The sequence below is a fragment of the Schistocerca serialis genome, unplaced genomic scaffold (assembly GCF_023864345.2).
Source record: "Schistocerca serialis cubense isolate TAMUIC-IGC-003099 unplaced genomic scaffold, iqSchSeri2.2 HiC_scaffold_1072, whole genome shotgun sequence".
Classification (NCBI taxonomy): Eukaryota; Metazoa; Arthropoda; class Insecta; order Orthoptera; family Acrididae; genus Schistocerca; species Schistocerca serialis.
In genome coordinates this window covers 26,348-32,500 of record NW_026047264.1, presented here as the reverse complement: position 1 = coordinate 32,500, position 6,153 = coordinate 26,348, and the positions used below count along the sequence as shown (strand labels likewise).

General features: G+C 54.4%; 2 non-coding genes and 1 pseudogene across 2 annotated transcripts; all 3 read right to left on the bottom strand.

The window, feature by feature from the left end:
• Positions 1–210, bottom strand: part of LOC126430961 (large subunit ribosomal RNA) — a 7,966-nt pseudogene extending 7,756 nt beyond the window's left edge.
• Positions 211–398: 188 nt separating this feature from the next.
• Positions 399–553, bottom strand: LOC126430963 (5.8S ribosomal RNA). The gene has a single exon (XR_007577454.1). It is a non-coding gene; the product is annotated as a 5.8S ribosomal RNA (ribosomal RNA).
• A 351-nt stretch (positions 554–904) lies between these two features.
• Positions 905–2,813, bottom strand: LOC126430957 (small subunit ribosomal RNA). Its single transcript, XR_007577450.1, has one exon. It is a non-coding gene; the product is annotated as a small subunit ribosomal RNA (ribosomal RNA).
• Between the last annotated feature and the right edge of the window lie 3,340 nt (positions 2,814–6,153).

Below are 6,153 nucleotides of genomic sequence, written 5' to 3'. Positions count from 1 at the left end.
TCATTCAAGTTGGACTTGGGCTCGGCGCGAGGCGTCGGGGTAGTGGACCCTCCCAAACACCACATGCCACGACAGGCGGCAGCCTGCGGGGTTCGGTGCTGGACTCTTCCCTGTTCGCTCGCCGCTACTGGGGGAATCCTTGTTAGTTTCTTTTCCTCCGCTTAGTAATATGCTTAAATTCAGCGGGTAGTCTCGCCTGCTCTGAGGTCGTTGTACGAGGTGTCGCACGCCACACCGCCAGCCGGCTGTGCACGCTACCGAGTAAGTACCGGTATGCGAACCGCCAGGCGACGGGCGCGCATCGCACGTTTAAGGAGACGCGGCCGGCCCCACAGGCGGCCACGACACTCCCAGGTCTGCGAAGCGGGGCAAACGCCGCGCGCTTCAGTATACGTAGCCGACCCTCAGCCAGACGTGGCCCGGGAACGGAATCCATGGACCGCAATGTGCGTTCGAAACGTCGATGTTCATGTGTCCTGCAGTTCACATGTCGACGCGCAATTTGCTGCGTTCTTCATCGACCCACGAGCCGAGTGATCCACCGTCCTGGGTGATCTTTTCGTAGTTTCCACTATCTCTTTCAAGACAGTTGCATAGGCGGGACTGAGGCGTGTGGCGGCCCCTGTTCCAGCGTTCAGTGTCCAACGGCCTCACGGCCGATGGGCGTCGTACGGCTCCACACCGGAGCGGACAGGCACTCGGGCGAAAGTCATTCAAAACCGGCGCCAGGCGCCAGGTGCCGCAGGCCAGCCGCTCCAGCGCTTCAGCGCTCGTACCACACAACATTGCCGTTAGTTTTGAGACGAACGCGTGGTTCCGCACGCGGCGCACAGCTACTGCGAGCCGTACAGGTAGCGTGTTGCGCGACACGACACGCACATCGAAAGACATGCAGTCTAGTCGGTAATGATCCTTCCGCAGGTTCACCTACGGAAACCTTGTTACGACTTTTACTTCCTCTAAATGATCAAGTTTGGTCATCTTTCCGGTAGCATCGGCAACGACAGAGTCAATGCCGCGTACCAGTCCGAAGACCTCACTAAATCATTCAATCGGTAGTAGCGACGGGCGGTGTGTACAAAGGGCAGGGACGTAATCAACGCGAGCTTATGACTCGCGCTTACTGGGAATTCCTCGTTCATGGGGAACAATTGCAAGCCCCAATCCCTAGCACGAAGGAGGTTCAGCGGGTTACCCCGACCTTTCGGCCTAGGAAGACACGCTGATTCCTTCAGTGTAGCGCGCGTGCGGCCCAGAACATCTAAGGGCATCACAGACCTGTTATTGCTCAATCTCGTGCGGCTAGAAGCCGCCTGTCCCTCTAAGAAGAAAAGTAATCGCTGACAGCACGAAGGATGTCACGCGACTAGTTAGCAGGCTAGAGTCTCGTTCGTTATCGGAATTAACCAGACAAATCGCTCCACCAACTAAGAACGGCCATGCACCACCACCCACCGAATCAAGAAAGAGCTATCAATCTGTCAATCCTTCCGGTGTCCGGGCCTGGTGAGGTTTCCCGTGTTGAGTCAAATTAAGCCGCAGGCTCCACTCCTGGTGGTGCCCTTCCGTCAATTCCTTTAAGTTTCAGCTTTGCAACCATACTTCCCCCGGAACCCAAAAGCTTTGGTTTCCCGGAGGCTGCCCGCCGAGTCATCGGAGGAACTGCGGCGGATCGCTGGCTGGCATCGTTTATGGTTAGAACTAGGGCGGTATCTGATCGCCTTCGAACCTCTAACTTTCGTTCTTGATTAATGAAAACATACTTGGCAAATGCTTTCGCTTCTGTTCGTCTTGCGACGATCCAAGAATTTCACCTCTAACGTCGCAATACGAATGCCCCCGCCTGTCCCTATTAATCATTACCTCGGGTTCCGAAAACCAACAAAATAGAACCGAGGTCCTATTCCATTATTCCATGCACACAGTATTCAGGCGGGCTTGCCTGCTTTAAGCACTCTAATTTGTTCAAAGTAAACGTGCCGGCCCACCGAGACACTCAATAAAGAGCACCCTGGTAGGATTTCAACGGGGTCCGCCTCGGGACGCACGAGCACGCACGAGGCGGTCGCACGCCTTCGGCTCGCCCCACCGGCAGGACGTCCCACGATACATGCCAGTTAAACACCGACGGGCGGTGAACCAACAGCGTGGGACACAAATCCAACTACGAGCTTTTTAACCGCAACAACTTTAATATACGCTATTGGAGCTGGAATTACCGCGGCTGCTGGCACCAGACTTGCCCTCCAATAGATACTCGTTAAAGGATTTAAAGTGTACTCATTCCGATTACGGGGCCTCGGATGAGTCCCGTATCGTTATTTTTCGTCACTACCTCCCCGTGCCGGGAGTGGGTAATTTGCGCGCCTGCTGCCTTCCTTGGATGTGGTAGCCGTTTCTCAGGCTCCCTCTCCGGAATCGAACCCTGATTCCCCGTTACCCGTTACAACCATGGTAGGCGCAGAACCTACCATCGACAGTTGATAAGGCAGACATTTGAAAGATGCGTCGCCGGTACGAGGACCGTGCGATCAGCCCAAAGTTATTCAGAGTCACCAAGGCAAACGGACCGGACGAGCCGACCGATTGGTTTTGATCTAATAAAAGCGTCCCTTCCATCTCTGGTCGGGACTCTGTTTGCATGTATTAGCTCTAGAATTACCACAGTTATCCAAGTAACGTGGGTACGATCTAAGGAACCATAACTGATTTAATGAGCCATTCGCGGTTTCACCTTAATGCGGCTTGTACTGAGACATGCATGGCTTAATCTTTGAGACAAGCATATGACTACTGGCAGGATCAACCAGGGAGCTGCGTCAACTAGAGCTGAGCAGCCGGCCGCCCGGGAGTGTGTCCCGGGGGCCCGCGCGAACACGCAAGCGTCCGCTCAATTATTCTGCAAACAGGAGGAGGCTGAGCTCCCCTGCACAACACACCTCGAAACCCTCTCAGGTCCCGGCGGCGCGCAGCGCCGTCCTAAGTACTTGGTCGGGTTCGAGAGAGGCGCAATCGCCCGGAGTTAGGCGAGTAGACGCTTTAGGTGCGACCACCCGTGCTCCCAACTGAGCTTGCCGCTGCCGACAGAGGCCCGGGAGCGTGCTGTCGTGGCATTGCCGGCGGGAGACAACACGCGCCACCTACGGTGACCGGCAGCTCCAACGCCAGCGCCACAGAAGGACAAAAGCCCTACTTGGGTGCCGAAGCGAACTCTCCCAGCACAGCGCACGCGCCAACACGTCCGCACAGCTGCGATACAAACCACCTGCGAGAACCGCTGGGGCGACCGAGCAGCAGACGGCGTCGCGGCGCCGAGCGCCGGGCGGCGGCGCATCCTCAGCGCACAAAGTCCTCAATCGGACCAGCACACTGCAGATGGCCACCGCGCTTCGCACCGGGCCCGCGAGGACCTACTTTGGCCGCAAGGCGCCGCGAGCAGGGGGCGCCGGCGCGCAGCTGCGCCGCCTGCCGCGTCCGTCGGCCGGCGCGCCTGCCACCGGCCGCCCCCACCAGCCGGCTGTAGCGCGTGCGCCCACGCACCGCGCTGCCAGCACGCCGGGCGGCCCCCCCTCACCGGCCGGGGACGGTCCCACCCAGCCACCGCCGCGTATCGCCTCACACCCAGATCCCCTTTCACGTTCGTGGGCATGGTGGGTCCCCTTTCACGTTCGTGGGCATGGTGGGTATCCCTGAAACAACCGGTTAATAGCTCGACCGATCGTCGCCAACACTGATTCACCTCTAGCGAGAACAACCGCACCACAACGGGTTACCGGTTGTTCATTTGCGTAACGTCACCAGCAAACGTACACGTCCATCGCCATTTGCAACGAGTATTGCATGCCTGTGTCAGGTGTCACAACACACTACGTCTGCCCACATAGACGCAACAACATGTGCACGCCTAGAGAACACGTGGAAGGTAGACCCCGTACGTATGCGGTGTCCATTGCGCGAACGACTGTCAGCCCGCCTCTGCAGCATGTCGCAGATGTGGAACGCGGTGCAACATGCTATCACGGTGTGTGAGAAGAGACGACTACGTCCGAATACACGCTCCACTACATCAACAGACTGCTCATGCTGATCGCCATCCAGGGCGTCCGTTCCTCCCACACGTCTGTATGGCGTACCACACTGCAATCCAGCTCTTATAGGGAGACGACACGTAGCTGCGTGCACAATATTTGGACTGTATGGTCCGCCGTTGCTAGGCGCTGTCGTCATACGGTCACATGGGCCACGATGTATCATTCAGTACATACGGAGCAATGTGCAGTACAGTTTGTGGGTTTTGCGTACATCGGCGGACAGGTGACAGGCCGTACCACAACGTAGGCTGAGTACGTCGGCATGCGAAGGGCATTGAACATGCAAACTTCTCACCGACCAGCTTGCGAAGGCAGGGGGGAAGGGGGGGGGGCATGTACGTCCTGCTGCTATCCACACTACAGTGTATAGCAGGAGCATGTGGAAAGTCAGCAACACCTGCAAGGTGTTTAACATGACGCGATACACAGGGGACCGGGCAGTGCGAGTAGCGAACTATATTGCGAGGGTTGCGGTTAGGCAACACTACACTACTTTAACGGGTTGCATAACAATTACAGAGCAGGTTCAGCGACAACGTGCGTCAGGTTAAGGCGCAATATAGTTTAGGTTACGGCGCACTTTAGGTTAGGTTAAGGCACATTATAGGTTAGGTTAAGGCACAACATGGGTTACGTTAAGGCACAACATGGGTTACGTTAAGGCACAACATGGGTTAGGTTAAGGCACAACATGGGTTAGGTTAAGGCACAACATGGGTTAGGTTAAGGCACAACATGGGTTAGGTTAAGGCACAACATGGGTTAGGTTAAGGCACAACATGGGTTAGGTTAAGGCACAACATGGGTTAGGTTAAGGCACAACATGGGTTAGGTTAAGGCACAACATGGGTTAGGTTAAGGCACAACATGGGTTAGGTTAAGGCACAACATGGGTTAGGTTAAGGCACAACATGGGTTAGGTTAAGGCACAACATGGGTTAGGTTAAGGCACAACATGGGTTAGGTTAAGGCACAACATGGGTTAGGTTAAGGCACAACATGGGTTAGGTTAAGGCACAACATGGGTTAGGTTAAGGCACAACATGGGTTAGGTTAAGGCACAACATGGGTTAGGTTAAGGCACAACATGGGTTAGGTTAAGGCACAACATGGGTTAGGTTAAGGCACAACATGGGTTAGGTTAAGGCACAACATGGGTTAGGTTAAGGCACAACATGGGTTAGGTTAAGGCACAACATGGGTTAGGTTAAGGCACAACATGGGTTAGGTTAAGGCACAACATGGGTTAGGTTAAGGCACAACATGGGTTAGGTTAAGGCACAACATGGGTTAGGTTAAGGCACAACATGGGTTAGGTTAAGGCACAACATGGGTTAGGTTAAGGCACAACATGGGTTAGGTTAAGGCACAACATGGGTTAGGTTAAGGCACAACATGGGTTAGGTTAAGGCACAACATGGGTTAGGTTAAGGCACAACATGGGTTAGGTTAAGGCACAACATGGGTTAGGTTAAGGCACAACATGGGTTAGGTTAAGGCACAACATGGGTTAGGTTAAGGCACAACATGGGTTAGGTTAAGGCACAACATGGGTTAGGTTAAGGCACAACATGGGTTAGGTTAAGGCACAACATGGGTTAGGTTAAGGCACAACATGGGTTAGGTTAAGGCACACCATGGGTTAGGTTAAGGCACACCATGGGTTAGGTTAAGGCACAACATGGGTTAGGTTAAGGCACAACATGGGTTAGGTTAAGGCACAACATGGGTTAGGTTAAGGCACAACATGGGTTAGGTTAAGGCACAACGTAGGTTAGGTTAAGGCACAACGTAGGTTAGGTTAAGGCACAATGTAGGTTAGGTTAAGGCACAACATGGGTTAGGTTAAGGCACAACATGGGTTAGGTTAAGGCACAACATGGGTTAGGTTAAGGCACAACATGGGTTAGGTTAAGGCACAACATGGGTTACGTTACGGCACAACATGGGTTACGTTACGGCACAACATGGGTTACGTTACGGCACAACATGGGTTACGTTACGGCACAACATGGGTTACGTTACGGCACAACATGGGTTACGTTACGGCACAAATTAGGTT